At 38.0% G+C, this 23184-nt stretch overlaps 1 long non-coding RNA gene across 1 annotated transcript; it reads left to right on the top strand.

Moving 5' to 3' along the window:
• The first annotated feature begins 223 nt into the window (after positions 1-223).
• Positions 224-17687, top strand: LOC122465473. Its single transcript, XR_006290370.1, has 3 exons — positions 224-629; positions 7322-7328; positions 17677-17687. It is a non-coding gene; the product is annotated as an uncharacterized LOC122465473 (long non-coding RNA).
• Positions 17688-23184: the final 5497 nt, after the last annotated feature.

The raw sequence follows: 23184 nt of genomic DNA on the forward strand, positions 1-23184 counted from the left end.
CCAAGATGGGATAGATCTAAGTGGTGAGGCTGGTGGATTACTTTTACTACTACGTTCAGAGAAGACTATTGCCATTCTCTCTCTTATAAGTCTACTGTTGAAACCACTTGGGACATTAAACAATGCCATTAAGGCATCTGCTACAACAGTGGTAGATCTTTGTCCAGCAATGGAAGCTACATTTGGATCAATCAGAGAGCTATCCATTGAAAAAGTACTGGAAGAAGCAAAGACTTCAGTCCAGAAGTTGACTAATGAAGGCATTTATATTGAATCCTTAAGTGAAGAGGACAAGAAGTGTTAAGTGTTATGACATCTGAAAAAGTACAGAGACTTGATTCTTAAATCTACAACAGCGACTTCTAGATTCTACTCAACCTCTATGTAGCTTTTACAGATCCCTGTCTTATAAAACACCGACAGTTGAGTGGAGTGAGGCACTACCAACAATGTGGCTGCCATGTGCTCAGAACAGAATAGAGAATTTGAACACAGAGTGGAATATCATATGATGAATGAATGAAGATTTGACTTCAAGTTCTTTTTTATCATCAGTAGTGGCTCGACCCAATCTTTGTGCTATGTTTCCTGGACTGAAAGAAGTAGTAATTCATCTCTTGCTACTCCCAGTCACAACAGCTACAGCTGAATGTTCTTTTTCGTCATTGAATAGAATTTTGTGTTTTGAAAGAAGTCTCCCTCTGCCTGATCATGTGAATGAACTAATGAGCATATCAGTTGACGGAATGGAAGTACCGGCCACACAAGAAGCCACCAAAGATGAATGCATTGCATTCAAGAAGTTCATTAACAGAGTGTCCAAAATTATAACAAGAAACCAAGAAGGATGTAGATGTAGTGCTTCATAGAAGGCTTGAGTAGCCAACTTTAATTTGTGTGACAATTTTAAAATCTAATAAAATGGTCATGAAACATTAAGTTTTTACTATGGTGCCATACAACCCACCTTCACCATCATGGTCTCACCCTTCATCGGCCCTGACCCCCACCCTGTAAATTTGAACACCCCCCCCTCCAATTTCAATTCCTGTGGAAAACACTGCATGTGAGCCGAATGTATCACATGCAACATCAGCTGGCTGACATGTTTCTGGGACAATCCAGGAAAGTTGGGAACCTTCCACAAAACTGGGTCAGTGAGTTTGGTGAGTAATATATGATTGTTATCTATTTGTATTCCTGCAGCACCTAAGTGCCCTCATCATGGATCAGGACCCCACTGAATTAGGCACTGTACAAAAAAAGAACAAAAATATGGTCTATGACGCAAGGAGATTTCATTGTATGTGACAAAACAATCAGACCACTGAGCACATTAGGGAAAAAATAACTTTCAAATATTTCAATAAAGATTTTTTTTAAACAAGAAAAACAGATTTTAAAAAAATCTTTCCAGTGAGAAAATTTGTTCAGTGTTACTGCATTGTGTGAATTTAACATCATACAGCAAATTTCTCTGCCTTGTCTGTGACATAATTTGGGTTGTACACGTGATAACTGATGTTCACTTAGAGAAAAAATACACTGAAATTGTGGTGACAATAAGTGATATTTTTCCACTTTTTCTTGTGCTCAAGAAAAGCTCATGTTCATTCACTGTGTTTTCTATGCAGTTTTTCATCAACTTCCAGCTATTAAAACTAAGTAATATTGCCATTAAAATATATAAATATTTTAAATATATATTAAAATATCTGGCAATGTTTGGTATTTCCCCCCTTCCTTTATATTCTGATAAGCCTAATTAATATTTTAAGGCTACCTATATTTGTGTCCCTTAATTTGTTCTTCATAAAGTCACCCATCAAACAGTTCAGTAGTTAGTGCAAGAGATTCGTCTTTCATCTGGTAGAACAAGTAAAATATCAAGTTAAATGAGAGAGAGAGAGAGACTGACTGGCAGCAGTATACATATAGGAAAATGATGGGCCTGGTTCTCCACTTCGTCATACCAATTTTAAAACTGCAGAAAGGAAAAAATACAAACAATTCCAAAGTTAAGAGAAAACATGTAATTTGAATTTCTTTGTTGATTGTATTTGATAAGAAGCAGATGAGAAAACGTGAGGAATAACAAACAGATTCCAAAACACTGGTATATTCAGTGAATGAGCGGGGTACTCTGAGCTTTTTTTTACCTGATTTCACGTTTTTAATTACAAAACCTGTGCAAACAGAGTCCACTTAGGGTTCTTGCAGAAACTCATTTATAGTTCCAGTTTAAATATTAATGTATGATTTATTTTATCTGCATATTGTAAGTTTTCATTAGAATTCCTTTTGGTTTTACAATCACTCTTTGTTTTGAATAGCATTTAAATTTTTAAGTGTGTTAAGTGCAGAAAAAGTGTCAAACGCTGGTTCTTATAATGAATCAGTCTTTTTACTAGAACACCATCTGTTTTTCACATAGAGAGGGAAAAACAAAACAAACAAACAAACAAAAACGACTGCTTGTTCATATACAGAGCAGATCCTGAAGGTTCACTCTTGACAGCTGCTCTAGTGGTTGTGGAAGGAAGTGGCTGCTTTTAAAATTCTTCTATCATTAAAGAAAATAGCATCTGCTGTAACATTTATCATTGCAATTACTGAATTTAAAAAAAAAAGTGAAAAGGAACATTTCTGTGTGGACATAATTCTATGTTTTTCTTTTTAATGACCATCCTTTCCTTTATCTTCTCTGCACACACACACACACACACACACACGTAGTTGTTCTTTCTTTATGGAAAAGACATGTAGAGTTTAATAGAGAGGAACCAATTTCCCTTCAAATGCAATATGGTTCCATATAAATTGCTGTAAAAACCTACAAAATTTAATAGAAAATCAGTTCTCTGTTATATTCTCTATTCTTTCTATCCTGTTTTTTTAACAAACAAACAATAGAATTCTATAGCTAAGATACATATCTCTAATACAGTCTATATGATGATTAACAATTCTATAGAAAGAATATTCTAATAAATTCTTAGGGATCTTTCTGTAAGCATTATGGTGAAAATCATCCCTGTTCAGAGAGGCTTACGTGGAATTTAACTCTGGCTTGTGCTGGCTTTCTGCACAGGGTTAATTTTATGGTGAAAATAATGGTTTTTCACAGGCATGAGTGAGAGATGATTATATTATTCACAAGTATTAAAGCCATGAGTGAGTTATACTGCAAAAAGAGGGCCTGTAAACCTTTTATGTTGTACCACAAATTCTGCATATCACATGTATTTACAGAAAAATAAAATCTGTTAGGAATGGTTTAAAGAACTATTTAAACATTTTATTGTGACTTCTTCCATCAACCTCACCAGGTTCCTTAGTTATCAAAAGTGCATAGGGCTTAGAGAAAACAACAAATAACATAAGAGAGTCCTAAAATACCATTTTGTATTAAAATCTTAACATCTGATGTCACACAGACCTGCTCAACTAAAAGAGCTTGATGTGAGCAGAAGTGATAAGCCATGTGAAATTTATGAATTTATCAAGCACATTGGATTATCTCACCTGTACTCTGCCTAAAAAATTCTGGGACATATTCTAAAAATGAAAACTACTAAGAAACTTCAGACAGACACCATTAAAAAAAAAGTCTGATAACTATTTCCTTTTTTCACCAAATGCAGAATTTCATGCACAATTTTGCAGGCCCTGAGCCACTCATGGGTTGAAGGTCTGACAATTCATGAATCTGAGGGGCTAAAAGGTGAGAGATTTAAACTATCAGAAATGTTTGTGCAACATCAGAATTGAAAGTTGTAATTTTTACATATTTTACTTTGAATATGTATCATTATTGCTTATTTATTATATAAAAGTTTATTTATTATATTACATGAAATCCTGATCTTACTGAGGTCAATGAAAGTTATGCCAGGATTTCATCCTATACGTTTATATTAAATGCAAAATGCCAGGATGGACCAAAACTAATATCTAAATATAAATTGTACTTTTTATGCATCTGCATGTACAGAAATAATGGTTTGGTTCTTTAACCTGATTTCACAATTAAAGAAATACAAATCTCACATAAAGGAAAATATATTCTGAAAGCAACCAAAACTAAATCTAAAGGGTCCAGATTTGTAACTGAGTTGTTATACCATGCTTCTGTTCTGTTGTAACTCTAGTTAAAAAGAAACTAGAAATGTATGCATCAAGTCTCATTATCTCTTCTGATGGTTCCAGACCTTTGGAGACAAATTCCTTATCAGTGACAGGATCCGCAAGAGAAAGCAGCCATAGACCACATTAGCTCTTTTCACTTATAACCTTTATGTTTCTTTTCCTCTTTTTTAGCTAATGGCCTTCTGGATACACATCCTTCAGCAGTATCTTTTAATTAATGAAAATATTTGCCATTGCCAGCTATCCACTTCAGCACTATATACTATACATGAGAGCTTTGAGCGGTACAATCAGTCAAAACACTATGTTACAGTTCCATTCATTGATACCTGTTAAGCAGGTATTTAAATTAACCCTTAGCCACTTCTTACCTTACCTGATGGATTCATAGCCTGTCCTACTCAAGGAATTGCCTAATATTTATTTTTCTCTGCATAAGTATTTTCGTTATCTCAAAAAATAAAATCCTCATATATGGTAGATGATGTATCTTTAATATACATAATACTAACATTTCCCATGGCCATTTAAAATATTTGCATATTACAATTTTACAATTTTGGGGTTTAAACTGTACATCCTAGTCTTCAAGAAAATTCATAAAGCAAAACCAGCTTTTTTATGTTCTCCCCAACAAACACCACATAGACACACTCTGATGCAGGGCCTGTATTCTATAGTAGTGTATCCAAGAAGTTTGAGAAAGATATTGTGGAAGCCAATGTTAGATTATAGAGAAGAAGGATTACATTAAGGCCTTCTTTGGTAGATTTCTCCTAAATACTTCTGGTTCCACTCACAGGCCAAGCTAGACAGGATATATTACACTGATAGATGGAAAAAAAATGGTATTGAGAGTGATGTAAAGAGGAGCAGTTTTAATGTATTAAGCATTGAGAAAACTTTCAGGGAAAGGAGAGCCTGTACAGAAGGGCTGTACTGTTGCCATAGAGATTCAAGAAGGTTTGGGGGGATTAGTTAAACTAGAAGCTGAATAAAATTTGGCAAGTCTTGAATAGTACTCGTTGCAGACAAATACATCAGGGATTGTTAAGTTCACCCATATACACAGAGAGAAGTGAGATAAAAACCATAAAATACTCTTTCTGGAAGGTTGCAACGTAATACTACTTTATGTCTTAGAATTCAGAATAACAACATACAAGAACCAAAAACAAAGAGAGACAAGATGGGCACAACTCACTGCACCTTGCTCTAGGTTGGCTTTTTGTCCACTGCTGTTACACCAGATCACAGGCTTCCCTAGAGAGCCTTCTAGCCTGCAAGCAGGACCAGTAAACTCCTTACATACCTAAAGTAATGAGTTGCAATTTTAACACAGTTTTCAATACTTTATAGAGATGACAGGCCTAGGTAGAGCAAGGGGAAATATTTTTTGCTCATTTTTTCTTTAATCCCAAAATGGGGTATAATAGGAAAAATGTGAGGAAAAGATCATAGAATATCACGATTGGAAGGGACCTCAGGAGGTCATCTAGTCCAAGTGAAAGTATTCAAAACATCCCCAATGAAAATGTTCAGTATTTTCAAAATGTTTCATTCTGAACTTGTGAGGACATTTTTTTACTTTTTATCAGTTTTTAGGCCTATATCTACTTTTTCTATAAAAGTAGGATTTTTTTAAGTTAGAAAGTGAGAGAAAAAATCATTTTCACTTTTAAAATTAACACTTTCTCTCTAAGTGAGAGACAATAACACAAGTACCATTTTATGTTTTTGTTTTGTTTTTTTATCCCCAGTGAAAAACAATTTAAAAATGTCAGAGGAAAAGTGTAGGGGGAAGCAAAAGAGAGAGAAAGAGAAAGTGGCTTTTCCCAAATCTATTTTGTTTTCCCCAAAAATAAAAAGGGGGGGGGGAAGGGAGAGAAGAGAAAAAGAGAGAGAGAGAGAGAGAGAGAGAGAGAGGGGGAGGGAGGGATTTCCCCCCACCCAAACAGAATAAAATTTCAAACATTTGCACAACAAAATTTCAAGCAAAAACAAAATCTCGTAAACTTATTTTTCCAAAAAAAACTCACATCATGAATGGCCATTTTCAACCAGTTCTAGTAAAGAGAAACAATCCAGTAGTAAAGAATAGATTAGAAAGTACAGTCGTGCTGGGGAAGCACAGGTTGAGGACATAAACAGACAATATAATCAAAATGGGAGCACAGATAAGAAAAGCTTTCAGATCTCGATCCTGCACCACTGAAGTCAATGGGAGCTTTGCTATTGACTTTAATGGGCACACGTTCAGGCCCTAAAGATCTCTATTCATACTAATGCAAGAAACTTAAAAGCAAAAATTGGTGACTAATCATGTTTGTCAATGGAATGTTACCCAGACATAACAAGCATTTCTGAAATTGGATGGGATAATAATAAACAGTGTACTGTTATTACTGGATATAAACTACAGAAGAAGGATATTTATGTTGTAGGGAGAGGAGAGCTGTGCTATAGCTACATTTTCCAAAATATTTTTTTTAAATAAAATTTCCACGTGGGGGTGATAATACAGTAGAATCTGGGGTTAGAAAGAAATGTATTCATAGACATATAATTGTATCTTGGGGTTCTATGTTCTTTATAATCTAAGGACCCAATCCTGCTCCCACTTATGTATGTACTTAACTTTACACACATGAATTACTCCATTGACCATCAAGCATATTCTTAAATGCTGTGCTGAACTGACACAATCTCCATTATGGAATCACCTAGTACTGGCCATTGTTATTACTGGATACAAAATACCAGAGAAGATGAGTAATTTTTCTGTTCTGTTCTGAATTTCCTGTGTTCATTTGTTTCAAAAACCTAGTAGGAGATAATGAAAGGTTATAGAACAACACTTGAAACCTACAAGAAATGTATTATGGTTGAAGTCTCTATTCTCTTTGAACTCACCATCTGAAGTCCTTTTGTGTGTAATTTTGAAGAAACTGGAGCCACCCATGCTGCTTTCTAGAGGGCAAAATTAGTTCTTAAGCAGCTCCATATTCTCAGGGACCCCAAATTTATTGAAGAAGCTGGGTTCATATCTGTGGAAAAGTAAAGCTTATCTATTAATATAATTGTTTGTACTTGACTAAAACTTCTAGACACTAAAAAAGCCTTCCTAGCTGAAATTTGTAACAATGGCAAATTGTCTTTAATATCCTTCCAGGAATGATGTCTATTTCAATTAAGTTAGAATATAAAGGACACTTAAAGAGAGACTCCCGAGCTGTTGTTTTATGCCTTTTCCTTTCATCCCAGTCCTAAAGAACCTGCAAGTAGCTTTTGACCACATTGGAGTAGGAAGGGAAATTTACAGTTCCAGACAACAGATTCTAGGGGTTGCTTTTGTTTAGAGTTTTTAAAGTGAATCTACTGTTCGTTAGAGCATTGTTTTTTGTTTTGTTTTTTTAAATGTGAGAAGTACTTACAACACCAGCAAGGCATCTACCATGTCTTTGTTGACTTCAAGAAGGCATTTGATAGAGTAAGGCATGAAGCTCTCTGGGCAATCACGAAGAAGTACAATGTTGGTCATAAGCTTATTCTTACCATTGAACAACTGTATGCGTATGTGTAGCCTTGCAGTTCTTGTCAATGACATAATAGGAGAGTGGTTTTGCACCACTGTTGGAGTCCGGCAAGTCTGCTTTCTTTTGCCCACACTGTTTAACATCTAGTTGGAGTGCCTAATGACTGATGCCCTAGAAGATCACATATGCACAGTCAGCACTGGGAGGGCGAACAATCTCAAATCTTCAGTTTGCTGATGCCATTGGCGACCTGGTAGACAGCGAAGATGAACTTGCCAACCTTGTGAAACAACTGGATGAAACCTCTGCAAAATATGGCATGAAAAACAAAGCTGATGACAAACAAACATGACGGGATCAGCTCGCATATCACTGTCAGTGGACAAGAGCTGGATACAGTGAAACAGTTCAAGTATTTGAGGGCAATCATCACTGATGAAGGATCAAAGGCAGAAATTCTGGCAAGAACAGCACAAACAACAGCAGCAGTGGCAAAGCTAAAGCCAAGTTAGAGGAATAAGAACATCTCTCTGGAATCCAAACTGAAACTGCTGCATGCATTGGTCATCTCCATTTTTCTGTATGTGTGTGAGACATGGACACTTACGGCAGAACTTGAATGGAGAATGCAGGTAGTAGAGATGAGATACTTCCATAAAATCCTGGGCATCTCCTACTTTAACCATGTGACTAATGCAGGGGTCCGCAACATTATCACCCAATGTGCTGGTCATATGAAGACTTCCTGATGACCATGAAGAAGCACAAGCTGAAGTGGTATGACCATGTAACAAGATCATCTGGCCTATCCAAGATCATCCTCCAAGGGACAGTACAGAGGAAGAGAAGAAGAGGTAGACAGAAGAAGAGATGGAGTGACAGCATAAAAGAGTGGACAGGAATGGACTTCGCAGAGACTAAAGTACTGACACACAATCATCAGGGGTGGAAACAACTGGTTGATTGCTCATCAATGAAGGTGCCCCAATGGCAAATGCAGTTATGGGAGTGACAATGATGATAACGACGACGACAATGACTGTTCATTAACAGTACCCAAATGAAAACACTAGAAATGGAAGTCTTCTATTCACACAACAAGAACGGCAAGGAATAACAGTGGAAGGTTCTTTGCATCAGCCCTGACTTGGATGAATGACATCTGGAGCTGACAATGCACTTAGTTCAGCATCTGTTGCTATGAAGTTTGCACATGGCCATTAGGGAATGGACTGCAACCCACAATCAATTTTGCTTAGGCCAGTGAAAGAGTCATCACACTGTAACAATTGGCTCACCTGCATTATTTTGAGCTGGCATCCTAGAGTGAAAGGCTCCTTATCTCAATGCCTGTCCCTGTAGACAATCAGTTGCCCAGGATGCTGCCATTTGCTAATGATTTTATGGGCAATGAAAGTAAGTTCTCATGACCCTTTCCATACAGAATACTAGATTGCAACAAGGATTCAGATCCCAGCCCCCTTCTAGATATAATCATATTTATGGGGCTTGGAGGGGAATTACTAAATAAAGGAGTTGGGCTGAAACTCAAAATAACATCATCTATTTTATAAATTCTTATGCTAATTATTATTTTATTTTAATTTCCAGAAGTTGTATGGCTGCCAGTTGTTAAAATCTGAGTCCAATGAGGCTCATGATTATCATTAATGGAATTTAGTATTTTCAGGACCATGGGAAATAGCCTGGATGTAATAAAATATTAAAGGCCAGAAATATCAGATTAAATATTAATCTTGGTGCCTTGGAGGTTATGTTCTATTGCTACCCTAAAGCCGATTAGTAAATAATGATCTAGTGGTAAAACATTTTGGAATATAGCATAACTTTGTGTTGAACCACTACATAATGTCAAATCATAAAAATCCTTGTGAATCCTTGTGCAGAGTAATTCTATTCTTTGCATGGAAAAAAGTTAGGAGTCAGCATATGTAAATCATATCCATAGAAGTAAATTTTCAAAGTGGAGCTGGAGATATTTTCAGTGTACAACTAAAATTGATGAGCATCACATGACTGAACACTGTGTAACTCTTTAGAAATGTTGGTCCTGTCTCTTTGTTAACTCCTACGGACCACTAATAGAGAGTGGTCACTTTTTGTGTAACAAGGGTATGCTATTCCCAATGGTAACAGACAGACAGTTAAAGGGGATTCTGTGGATGTTAACATATATTCATGATCAGTATTAAGGAGAAACAATTTTTATATTAGAGGTGGAATATCCTCAGAAGGTTCAACTGACTTTGGCAAAGGACCTAAAAGTTTATATTCTTAGACAAATCTTTCTTCATAGGGCTGGTTGAAAATCTTACGTCAAAACTGTTTGTTAACAGAAAATTGGGTTTTGAAGAAATTGTATGTGCATGTGTGTGTATGAAATAAATGTATCTATTCTATGTGGAAAATTCAATTTCTTAGTGAAAACCCATTTAAAAACATGCTGCCACAGTGTTCCATGGGAGTTGCAGTTTGGTTGCCTCTCATCCCCATTCTGCTGTATGGGTATTCTCTCTGGCCAGCCGACATCTCCCTTTATGCACCAGGGACTCTCACAATGTCTCGAAGAGAGGAGACCATGATGCATCATCATGGGAGATGTGGGCCAAGCGGGGAACTTGCAACTGATATAAGATTTCAACTGCTGCTTTGCCAGTGTGCCATGTACATGAACTGAATTATATACACTGACATATATGTATATATTGCTGTTTTGAGATAAAATTGCTATGACAAATGTCCCACCAAAACATCTGTATTTTTGACATCAAATATAATCTGATTATATCCATACGACATTACAGCACAGGTATTGGCTTTGACAATAGCCCCGCTGTCCCACCACAAATCTGGATTAAGAAGAACACTTACAAGAATAAGGGTATTTTATTCTGCATGGCAGTTTGATCATTGGCTTCTCTGAAACTGCTAAGGGACCCATTTAGTGCTAAATGTGATGTGGATGTATGTGGGTTGAGGATGGAAATGATTCCAGCTAACCACCAGCTATGATATTGAATCCCTTCAAGTCCGTGGAAAGTCGTAGATCCATTATCTTCTTTTCACCACTCCAGGGCAATAGATTTCACTGGAGGTATTCCAACCTCATGTCGCTCCCAATGGGGAAAGAAATGTTCCAGAGAGAGATCCAATCATTAGGTCACGTACCTTCAGATTCCTATGGTATATTATTATTCAATATTTATATTGCAGTAGTGCTCAGAGAGCCCATTCAGAATCGGAACCTCAGTGAGTTAAGTGCCATAGAAACACATGCAAAAATACATGGCTACAGAAATATCACCTGCACTCCCAGCTATCTTCGAGACACCACTGACTTCCTGAGGAAACTACAATCCATCAGTGATCTTCCTGAAAACACCATCCTGGCCACTATGGATGTAGAAGCCCTCTACACCAACATTCCACACAAAGATGGACTACAAGCCATCGGGAACAGTATCCCCTATAATGTCACGGCAAGCCTGGTGGCTGAACTTTGTGACTTTGTCCTCACCCATAACTATTTCACATTTGGGGACAATGTATACCTTCAAATCAGCAGCACTGCTATGGGTACCCGCATGGCCCCACAGTATGCCAACATTTTTTATGGCTGACTTAGAACAATGCTTCCTCAGCTCTCATCCCCTAATGCCCCTACTCTACTTGCGCTATATTGATGACATCTTCATCATCTGGACCCATGGAAAAGAAGCCCTTGAGGAATTCCACCATGATTTCAACAATTTCCATCCCACCATCAACCTCAGCCTGGACCAGTCCACACAAGAGATCCACTTCCTGGACACTACAGTGCTAATAAATGATGGTCACATAAACACCACCCTATACTGGAAACCTACTGACTGCTATTCCTACCTACATGCCTCCAGCTTTCACCCAGATGACACCACACGATCCATTGTCTATAGCCAAACTCTATGATACAACCACATTTGCTCCAACCCCTCAGACAGAGACAAACACCTACAAGATCTCTATCAAGCATTCTTACAACTACAATACCCACCTGCTGAAGTGAAGAAACAGATTGACAGAGCCAGAAGAGTCCCCAGAAGTCACCTACTACAGGACAGGCCCAACAAAGAAAATAACAGAACGTCACTAGTCATCACCTTCAGCCCCAACTAAAACCCCTCCAACGCATCATCAAGAATCTACAACCTATCCTGAAGGACGACCCATCACTCTCACAGATCTTGGTAGACAGGCCAGTCCTTGCCTGCAGACAGCCCCCCAACCTGAAGCAAATACTCACCAGCAACCACACACCACACAACAGAACCACTAACCCAGGAACCTATCCTTGCAACAAAGCCCGTTGCTAACTGTGTCCACATATCTATTCAGGGGACACCATCATAGGGCCTAATCACATCAGCCACACTATCAGAGGCTCGTTCACCTGCACATCTACCAATGTGATATATGCCATTATGTGCCAGCAATGCCCCTCTGCCATGCACATTGGTCAAACTGGACAGTCTCTACGTAAAAGAATAAATGGACACAAATCAGACATCAAGAATTATAATATTCAAAAACCAGTTGGAGAACACTTCAATCTCTCTGGTCACTCGATTAGAGACCTAAAAGTGACAATTCTTCAACAAAAAACTTCAAAAACAGACTCCAATGAGAGACTGCTGAATTGGAATTAATTTGCAAACTGGATACAATTAACTTAGGTTTGAATAGAGACTGGGAGTGGATGGGTCATTACACAAAGTCAAACTATTCCGCCATGTTTATTTCCCCACACACACACCCCACTGTTCCTCAGACATCCTTGTCAACTGCTGGAAATGGCTCACCTTGATTATCACTACAAAAGGTTTTCTCCCCCCCCACCGCCCCACACCCTCCCGCTCTCCTGCTGGTATTAGCTCATCTTAAGTGATCACTCTCCTTACAGTGTGTATAGTAACACCCATTGTTCTTTGTGTATATAAATCTCCCCACTGTATTTTCCACTGAATGCATCCAATGAAGTGAATTGTAGCTCATGAAAGCTTATGCTCAAATAAATTTGTTAGGCTCTAAGATGCCACAAGGATTCCTTTTCTTTTTGTGAATACAAACTAACACGGCTGCTACTCTGAAACCTGGAAATTTTCTGATTCCCACATCTCTGATTTCAGAGGGGAAGTACAGAAGCATCCTCCTATGGAATTCAGGGCAGCTGAAGATCTAGATCATTGACATAAAAAGCGGAACACCAACAATTATAAAACTATATCATTATAATCTTATCCAAGAATTTTTTTTAAAGGAGAATAGCAAATTTTATATGTTAGCTATTCATTATAATAATACTAGTGGGGAAATTAATAAGTTCTCACACCTCCCCCCCCCCAAAAAAACCCCAAAACACTACATAGAAAATAAATACTGGTTCAGATCAGTGAGGAGAAATTAGAAAATGTTATTAAATTAAAAAGAAGCAATCGGTGTATCATCCTCACAGTTAATTATTGTTCATAAAGAATTACATATGGTACTTCTTAGAAAGTATTCACAAAAGTGTGTGTGTGTGTGAGAGAGAGAGAGGGTACTTTGCATGAGGTATAGAAACAAACTATTTACTGGTCTGAAACTGTGCATATGAATTACTGAGGATTTTATGGGCATGATCCTATTCTCACTTATATGGGTGTAAATCAGAAATAATTTAATTGATTTCAGTGTGAGTTGGATCCAGCACTATAAATATATTGCCTATTCAAATTTGAATTAACAGTGACTAAGCATTTGTGCTGTGAAGGAAGCTAATACTGATTGGCCTGATGATAACTCCATAATGTTGGTTTAAATTTGTTCATAGGCTTTATCCTTATTAGAGTCGGGTCATATAGCCAGAGATTTGGAGGTCACAGATGTAGTAGCAATTGTGCATCAGCAAGCAGTTTTGAAAGAAGAGAAGGGAATAATTACTTTTTTACAACTTAAATTTTATTAAAGTTGATTTTGATTTGGGCAGCATTCCTAGCCTTGCAAAGAATATTATGGCATCTTTCATGACCACAAATGGTTAGACTTTGTTTTTTTTTATCTCATCTGAAAGAGTGCATCCCCCTTAGCATAATGTATTGCAATGTGTTCATTTATTTATTTGTAGTTTTACAACTATAATAAAAGTGTTCCTATCCAATGCTCTGTGCTCCCTTGAGAAACTCTTAAAAATACACTAAATAAGACCCAACAGTTCCAAGGACCAAATCAAATAACCCAATGTCAAGGTTCCTTCCCCACTCTGAACTCTAGGGTACATATGTGGGGACCTGCATGAAAACCCCCCTAAGCTTATTTTTACCAGCTTATGTTAAACTTCCCCAAAGTACAAACTATTTTACCTTTTGCCCTTGGACTTTATTGCTGCCACCACCAAGCGTCTAACAGATATATAACCGGGAAAGAGCCTGCTTGGAAACGTCTTTCCCCCCAAAATCCTCCCCAAACCTTACACCCCCTTTCCTGGGGAAGGCTTGATAAAAATTCTCACCAATTGGTACAGGTGAACACAGACCCAAACCCCTGGATCTTAAGAACAATGAAAAAGCAATCAGGTTCTTAAAAGATTAATTTTAATTGAAGAAAAAAAATAAAAGAATCACCTCTGTAAAATCAGGATGGTAAATACCTTACAGGGTAATCAGATTCAAAACATAGAGAGTCCCTCTGGGCAAAACCTTAAGTTACACAAAGACACAAAAACAGGAATATCCATTCCATTCAGCACAGCTTATTTTCTCAGCCATTTAAACAAAACAGAATCTAATGCATACCTAGTTAGATTACTTACTAAGTTTTAAGACTCCATTCCTTTTCTGTTCCCAGCAAAAGCATCACACAGACAGAGAGAACCTTTGTTTCTCCCCCCTCTCCAGCTTTGAAAATATCTTGTCTCCTCATTGGTCATTTCGGTCAGGTGTCAGAGAGGTTACCCTAGCTTCTTAACCCTTTACAGGTGAAAGGGTTTTTCCTCTGGCCAGGAGGGATTTTAAAGGTGTTTACCCTTCCCTTTATATTTATGACACCCAACAACAACATCAATACAGAAGAAAGTAATTGACAGCACTCACACTCCCCAGTTATCAGGACAGCATTAGCTCAAGTGGAAGAATACCATTATATCTAAAGGTTCACAAAAAACCCTGGCAGCATCTGGGTTTTCCTTGAGATAGGCCATTCATGCACTGACTAGGCCCAACCCTTCCTTTCTTATCCTTTTAAAGATTGTGATTTTCATACTGTAATCAGCAGAATAGCCTTGTTTGCAGCTGTGACACAAAGTTAGTTTTTTGTCCAATTAATCTTCATCAGCACTGCCATCCTTCACATAATTCTCTGGACAAAAACTTAAAAGGAAAATAGCTTAATTAGGAACAGTAAAGGCATTTAACTTTTAGAAAGACAGAATGCTCAACACATCAGGTGTAAACAGTATTCTCCAATTAGAATCATTCCTATGTCAAACACTGAACAAAAATGCATTAAAATGCTTTGTATATATAATATGTAGAGCAGAGCAATTTTCATTTGTGCTCATAAATTATAAGGTCATCCCTGGAAACTTAAATAGTTAGCAAGTTAACTTCCTTTCGTATATGAGATGCCTGACTCTCTAAAAGTACAAACCGCATAACATGCTTAATTGTTTCAGTAGCATTTTATTTTATATTACAGCTTGATTCTGATTCCATGAAAGTCAATAGCAAAACTCTCATTGACTTCAATGGTTCAGGATCAAGTACTTTTTGAACTATATGTATGGTTCACTTCACCCTTACACAACTAAATACAGTCTCATAGATGAAAATTCAAACACTTTAGGACAAAAAATAAATACTACAATGAAGGGAATCATCAGAGGAATACAGAAAAACAGAATGTAATTACCTGAAATGGGATTAGTCTGGAACATCAGAATTAAATACATCTACTCTTATGCAGAGTGATCTTTAATAATCACAAGTGGTCAAGGCAATTGGTTTTGCAATTTACCTGAAAGATGGAACTTCAGTAATATGAGGCTCATTAACACAATGCCGAGTTATTCATTCAAAGGAGAAAAGCATTATGGTACCAAGACAGTTATTTGCTTCTAGGTATAGGTTCAAACAAAAAAAAATACAAATCAGAATCCTGATGTTAACCTTGTGACTTGTCCCTATAATGGCCTAGGCAAAATCCCAGCATCCTGACATCACAAAACTTTAAATTCTTAAAAAATTGGATCCAGATTTTGTGGCTGATGACTTTCTGTATTTTCTGTATAACCTATGCCTGGAAGGTCTTCTAGCTTAATAGTAAGCCTTATGACAGCCCAAGGCAATATTATTATAGGTTTTAAACTTTGTTTGGCAATACCCCTTTTATTCATTTGTTTTTGTGTGTTTGATTTTCTTTCAGTTGCTCCTTGGTTTTCTGCCATTCTGAGAGGTGTATGGCCTAATCCCAGGGCAAAAAGGTAATGTCTTCTCCTCTCAAAAGTACTTTATTTGCCATTTAGCACAATGGCAAAGAGCTATGTATTACATCAGGTATTAATGATAATTAGGTTTTATTGAATAATGAGAATTTTCAGAGTAGGTAGGTTCCAGATTTTCCAGAGAGCTGGGGCATTGACTGAATGCATTTTGAAGAAACAAACATAAAAAAACCCCCTAGACCCCGAATTTACCTGTGACTGTCACAAGTGAACTGCATTGTCTAAGGAATACTGTAGCTGTGTTAGATAGGTAAAGGACTCCCCCTGTCTGTTACTTTACTTGGAACAATTTCTGAAGTAATATTTTTTCACCTGTAACAGCCACTGGTGAATCCCAGAGTGAAGATGTGTCACCTCCTTCATCTCCCAAAGCAAAGTCCCTGGAGATGGTATGAAACTGCCTGGGTTCTCCAAGTGACAATTACATAATGAAAAAAACAGGAAGCTTTATTCTTTTATTGCAAATATCAGTTATAGTTGAGTTGTAATGTAAAAATATACGTGCAGTAGGTTCCAGTCTGATATTGACTCATTGATAGCTACTCTGCCAGTGACAAAAATAGCTTTTCACATGGGAAACACAATGGAAAACACCCTCTTACATATGATAAACAAGAGATTATGCTTTTTCAGCTATTTCTTCTGTCAGGGAACACTATCCTCTGGGACTGCTGGTTCCACTCCCATCTCTTTTTATTATACAAATCACACAGCAAAGAAAGATCAAACATAATTAGTTCTGTTGGATTATAATCTACTTTTCATAGTCCTTGGCAGAGCTTAATTATATATATTTTGTAGAACAGAAGTCTGAAAAGTAAATTTAATGTAGAATTGAAACAAATTGTTTCCCAGAATAATAGGAAACTCAGGTTTATATTAAGCCCCTCAAAGCTTTCTTCCCCATTGTCACTCTGAATGAATAAATTAAGCTCATGCTTAAACAAAATAAACTCAAAATTAATTAATAAATTAAATATTAAAAGTCATAGTGCTGCGGAATTCAATCTTTTCCCTAGGCACGTGATAATAGAACTGCCAAAATGTAAGTTATGTGAGAGCCAGTTCCTTGGATCACTACTAAAAATGTGCAAACCTCCAAACAGTAGGGAGAACCAGGACCAAAGAAGGCATTCACAGGCCATTTCCCCACCCCTGATCTTGGAGATGGTGATGATAGGGTTTCCTTTTCCTCTTATGAGTCAGTAATGAGAGGTCCCCTTCTTCCCCTCTCCAAATGGAGGGAAGAGGAATCTGGGAAAAGGTCAAAATTTCACATATAAAAAGCATGTAAGTGACACTCCTTCTTCCCTTACTTGTTACTGCTGTGTTACTACTAGTAAGATGGCTGGGAGTCAAAGACATTCCCCAGTCAGGCACCAGCCGTACCTGCTGCTCTCATTCAAATTTGCCTGCATGGGGAATCTCTCTTCCTCAGCAATTGAGGAGGTAGAGGTAGGCAGAGTCCAGTGAGAGCTGAGCTCCTTTAAGACACGGAAAAAATAAGAGAAAGGCTCTCACTCCAGTTTTAGCAGATAGCTTAATACTTCAGTGGTCCCCTGTACTTTAATTCCTGAGAATGATGATGGTTCTGGGATTTTTCACAATACTGTGGTGCAATTTGTTAACTCTATGCAAAAATGACTAGTTATGCATCTTGCATTCAAATACCCAAATTGTGCCTGGACACACATAAACTGTGTTTGCAAAACAGGCAGACAATTGTGTTTTATTTTTCTTTTATTTTTTTTTAAGTTAGTGGTTTAATTTTTGCAAAGGGTAAAGCACTATGAAAGTTGAGTATTGTTACTGGAGGCACAATTACAAGTACATAAAATGTTGTTACAAGGAGGAGGGAGAAAAATAGTTTTTCTTAACAACTGAGGATAGGACAAGAAGTAATGGGCTTAAATTGCAGCAAAGGAAGTTTAGGTTGGATATTAGGAAAAACTTCCTAACTGTGAGGGTGGTTAAGCACTCGAATAAACTGCCCAGGGAGATTGTGGAATCTCCATCATTGGAGATTTTGAAGAGTGGGTTAGACAAACACCTGTCAGGGAAGTTCTAGGTAATATTTAGTCCTGCCATGAGTGCAGGGGACCTGACTACATGACCTCTTGAGGTCCCTTCCAATCCTATGATTCTATAATTCTATGATTACCTAATCTGCAGAAGCAAATACTTATTTGCCCTCATATATGCAGTTTTATATGCAGTTTTAGAAGCTATTTAGAAAAGTCTGACAAAGTTTGTAATTCAGCTCCAGATACATGTCAAATGTACCTCATCTCCTGATTGGTATTAACTGGATTATAAATACCACATGAATGTTTGGTTTATATTTTGTTTATTTTGTACTGTATTATTTAGTAGAGCTAGTTGGGAATTTTTCCACAAAATTATCTTGTTGTTTGAAAATGCCGATTTATCAAAACCAAATCTGTTATCCGGGTAGAGCAAAAGGACAGGAGACATTACATATGGTTTTAATTAGGCCACAACTTTATTATTAGATGTCTGGGTCTACCTGGTAGATAAAAGTGTACAATACAGGTAACGCCATGTTCATTCAATAATTTCCGGGGTGGAGGGGTGGCTGATGGAAGCTCCCCCCCCCCTCTTTTTTCCATCTAGCTCCCCAGCCAACACTGAGACTTTACCATCCACCCCCACTCATAGAAGGGGTAAGGTGGGCTATAAGAAAGGAGGATTGGCTACCTGACGTGCCAATCGTAGGAGTCCCCCCATTCCATTCCTTTAACCAACACCACGTTTTTAAGTCATTTTCCAAGCTATTTATCCAGTCACGGTATACCTTCCTTATGGAATACCTGCACTGGACATCCACCCTAGGGTATGAGTCAGTGTTGCTCCTTGTCCCTTTTTGCAGCAGTTTGTCATCTCTTTCTCCTCTCCAGAGAGATAAGGCACTGTTCCCTTCTTTCCGCCAGCCAGACAAGTCCCCTACTTAAAAGTGTGGTGCAGTCATTAGCAGAAATGTAGCGATTTCAATTAAATTTTCATTGGGATTCTCAAGTACAGGATGGAATTTCTGGACAAAGTTAGAGAAGGATGCCAGAATAGCCAATAGTCCATTTGTTAGGGCACCTACGTGGGATGACTTGGATCAGGGACTTGAACTAAGGTCTCCCTTATACAAGATAAGTACCTTAATTACTGGGCTATAGAGTCAGTGTTTCTGTCTCCCTGTTTTTCTGATCTCATGAACATTAGTTAGTTATGCAAAGAGGACCAGATCAACAGAATAGATTCAGAGAGCCCCTTCCTAGAATATTCAATAGCCTGGTGTTTAGGCCACTAACCTGGGTCTTCTATATCCCAGGTAAATGCACAAGCTACTAGTTATTTTGGGGTGGCTCGTTCTGTTTTTTCAGAAGGTTTTTTTGTTTTTTTTTTAAAAGGTCTCCATTTCATCCCAATGCTGAACAGAACTAAATGATGGATTCTCTATTTTTTTTCAGAATGTAATTCTTACATTCTGGGCACCTTAATATTTAGGTACAGATGCTCCCCAACTTATGCAATCGTTCCATTCTGGAACGCCTTGTGTAACTCGAATTTTGCATAAATAGTAATTGTATACGCCACCGTTACGGCAAAAAAAACCCCAAACAAACAAAAAAACCCACTCCTATTTCTAGCTTACGGAACCTTTTCCATAAGTGCAGATTTACGTAAGTCAGATATTGTGTAACCCGGGGACCATTTGTATTTGTAAACCTGGGCAAACCCGCAGCTGCAGAAGTGTGCAAAATAGGAAAAAACAAAGGTTCATGCTCCCACACAATATACACACACAATAGTTGAACAGACTTTTTCAAACTCTCCAAACATTTTGATTCATGTTTTGGGTGAAGGATCAGATTGGTTCATGTTTTATATGGAACTATTTGCCCATTTGTATAGACAGTGTTTATTTGATTATTTAATTAAACTTAAAACATTAAGAAAACAAATCAGGTAGGTCTGATTTTCCTACTGGATATCTTGGATTTTTCATGAAGATTCTTTGTGCCTTTCAAAATAGTAGTCAACTGCGTGGGGGTTTGTGTATTCATGTTTATGCTGTTGATTATATAACGCCTAATACTTATACCATAGGAATCACACACACACACTTAATCCAGTCAATAACAGGGATATACATTTCATACCTTCCAATTATAGACTGCTTGGTGCATCCTTGACAGCTGTTTCAGAATATTTATAACATGGAGAAGGTGAAATGTTCTTAACAGTAGACATCACATAACTGTTGCAATTGATATAAATTAGTCACTAGGTGGCTGTGTATCCCAGATGGAAGTGTGGTATTTAACATGTAGAAAACCCACATTAATAATATAGCTGTTTATGAGTCCACTATTAGATCTTGCTTTGAAAGTATGAATTGGCTGCCTTGATTATATTAATGAGATTGAAAATAGCTTTTATATGTGCAATACTTTATACTTGCAGAAGAATTTTAAAGACCCAGGCAATTGGATGCCAGTAGAATAACTTAATACACATGTAGGGCCCAATATTCAGGTCCTAATGAGCTATACTCAGCATAGCCTTGAGAATGTAGGCAGGAGTGGGTGTTTGGTTTGCATTATGGAAGTCATATTTAATCTCCTTTCCCTGATCCGGGTGCTGGCCAAGGACCAGGTCAGGCTCTAACGCAAGTGAGAACAGGCTCAGGACTGCTCTAACTTGTGCCAGCTCTCTACTCAAGCCCATTACAGCAGTTTGTGATGGTCACATTTGCTCACTGGGATATACCCTCTACTGAACTCTATTCCACATGTGGATTCCTCACTACTGGGGAGGGGGACAGGGGAATCTTTCGACTGGGCCTGATTCAAAGCCCATTGACATCAATGGTCATCTTTACATTGACTTCCTTGGTTTTATATTAAGCCTCTGGCTGAGTCATTCATCTTTACACCTTCTGTGCACTGCCATAAAGCACTTCCCCCCGCCCCAGGGGAATCTTAAAAACAAAACAAAACATTAATTAAAAAAAATCTGTGGAAAGCAATTGGTATTTTCAGCTGTCTGCAAAAAACAATGTTCAGTGATCTCCGTGGTTGAAAGGAACAAGCAGCTGGGCTCCACTTCTACAGCAGGAAGTTGGATGACTTGATAACTCTGAATGTGAATTGCATAATTTAGAGGGTTTTTTTTCAGTTTAAACACAATGAGTAAGAGAAGAAAGAAAATGGGAAAATGATATCGCTCATTTTAGAAGAACAATTAGAAAGTTGCTGGTCTGGTGTCCTTTCTTGAAATAGCAAAGTTAGTTGTGGGAATTGTCTTTACATTACATTTAGACAGTTTTTAACACTAGATGAATAATGAATTACATTACACGGATAATTTAATTTAGATTTTTTTTTAATAAATAGATTTAGGCAAAGAAACAAGAAAACTAAACCTACCATTTCCTTGCTTTACTCCTCTAATCAAACTCTCTCTTTTGTCATTTCCAAGTGTAAAGAATCCTCTGATTTATTCCAATGTGAGAACACCCCTGGCTGGTCAACGGGGTGGTGGAGGGGGCGCGTAATTAAGGACCACCAGCTTCAAAGCATAGACCTTTTCTACTACTCTGAACTGCCAAGATTTTTTAAAGGCAACTAATGATTTTGGATGCCAACATTTTTCACTGCCCAACTTGACACACCCTAAATTGACTTGAGTTCCCATCCTCTGGTAATCAGGTCTCTTTGTAATGTATTAAGATGGGTGCCCAAAAATTGAGTCACCCCAAACTGAGTAATTTTTTAAAACCAAATCTTGTCCTATATCTATTAGCTATGAATAGAAGGAGGCAGAAGTCCTCTGTTGACCAGCAACAAAGACTAGCATGAACACACTTAGCCAGTGTATTACAGATTCCAGTTGGCCAGAAAAACTCATTTAGAGCTTCTGAAATCCACATTTCTTATCCCCATATGGGTCATTATCATTTCCTGCTTTGGCCTGCACCTCTGAATCTAAAAGCATGAGCTTTTGTTACTTGAGCTAAAGCTTGAATGTTGAAGCAGTCCCATAAACCTGTTCATGTCGACCAGCTGCTAGAAGGGGACAAAGACACATCAGAGCAGCGTGTTAGCCCAGGAGCTCAGATCTGCAATCTCCACTCTTACATGCACTTTCTTTTTAGCCTGCTGTGGATCTTCCTTGATATCGTCTTAGACAACATTCGGTCATAAGCAGCAAAACTATGTCATTTTTTTCTGTCATCTGTCATTTTCCCTGAAATTTGATCACAGAATGCTTCATTACAAAGATTATGTGAAAGTTTTGTTTAAAAAGAAAATCACCCAAAGCACAGATGAAATCAGGGTAGGTTAATCATAGAATCATAGAAGATTAGGGTTGGAAGAGACCTCAGGAGGTCATGTACTCCAGCACCGTGCTCAGTGCACGACCAACACCAACTAAATCATCTCAGCCAGGGCTTTGTCAAGCCATCTAAGGATGGAGATTCCACCACCTCCCTAGGTAACCCATTCCAGTGCTTCACCACCCTCCTAGTGAAATGGTGTTTCCTAATATCTAACCTCTACTTCCCGCACTGCAACTTGAGACCATTGCTCCTTGTTCTGTCATCTGCCACCACTGAGAACAGCCAAGCTCCATCCTCTTTGGAACACCCCTTCAGGTAGATGAAGGCTACTATCAAATCCCCCCTCACTCTTCTCCTCTGCAGATTAAACAAGCCCAGTTCCCCCAGCCTCTCCTTGTGCTCCAGTCATGTGCCCCAGCCCCCAATCATTTTTGTTGCCCTCCGCTGAACTCTCTCCAATTTGCCCATATCCTTTCTGTAGTGGCGGGGGGGAGGGGGCAAAACTGGATGCAATACTCCAGATGTGGCCTCACCAGTGCCTAATAAAGGGGAATAATCACTTCCCTTGATCTGCTAGCAGTGCTCCTACTAATGCAGCCCAATAT

The sequence above is a fragment of the Chelonia mydas genome, chromosome 4 (genome assembly GCF_015237465.2).
Source record: "Chelonia mydas isolate rCheMyd1 chromosome 4, rCheMyd1.pri.v2, whole genome shotgun sequence".
In the NCBI taxonomy this organism is placed as follows: domain Eukaryota; kingdom Metazoa; phylum Chordata; order Testudines; family Cheloniidae; genus Chelonia; species Chelonia mydas.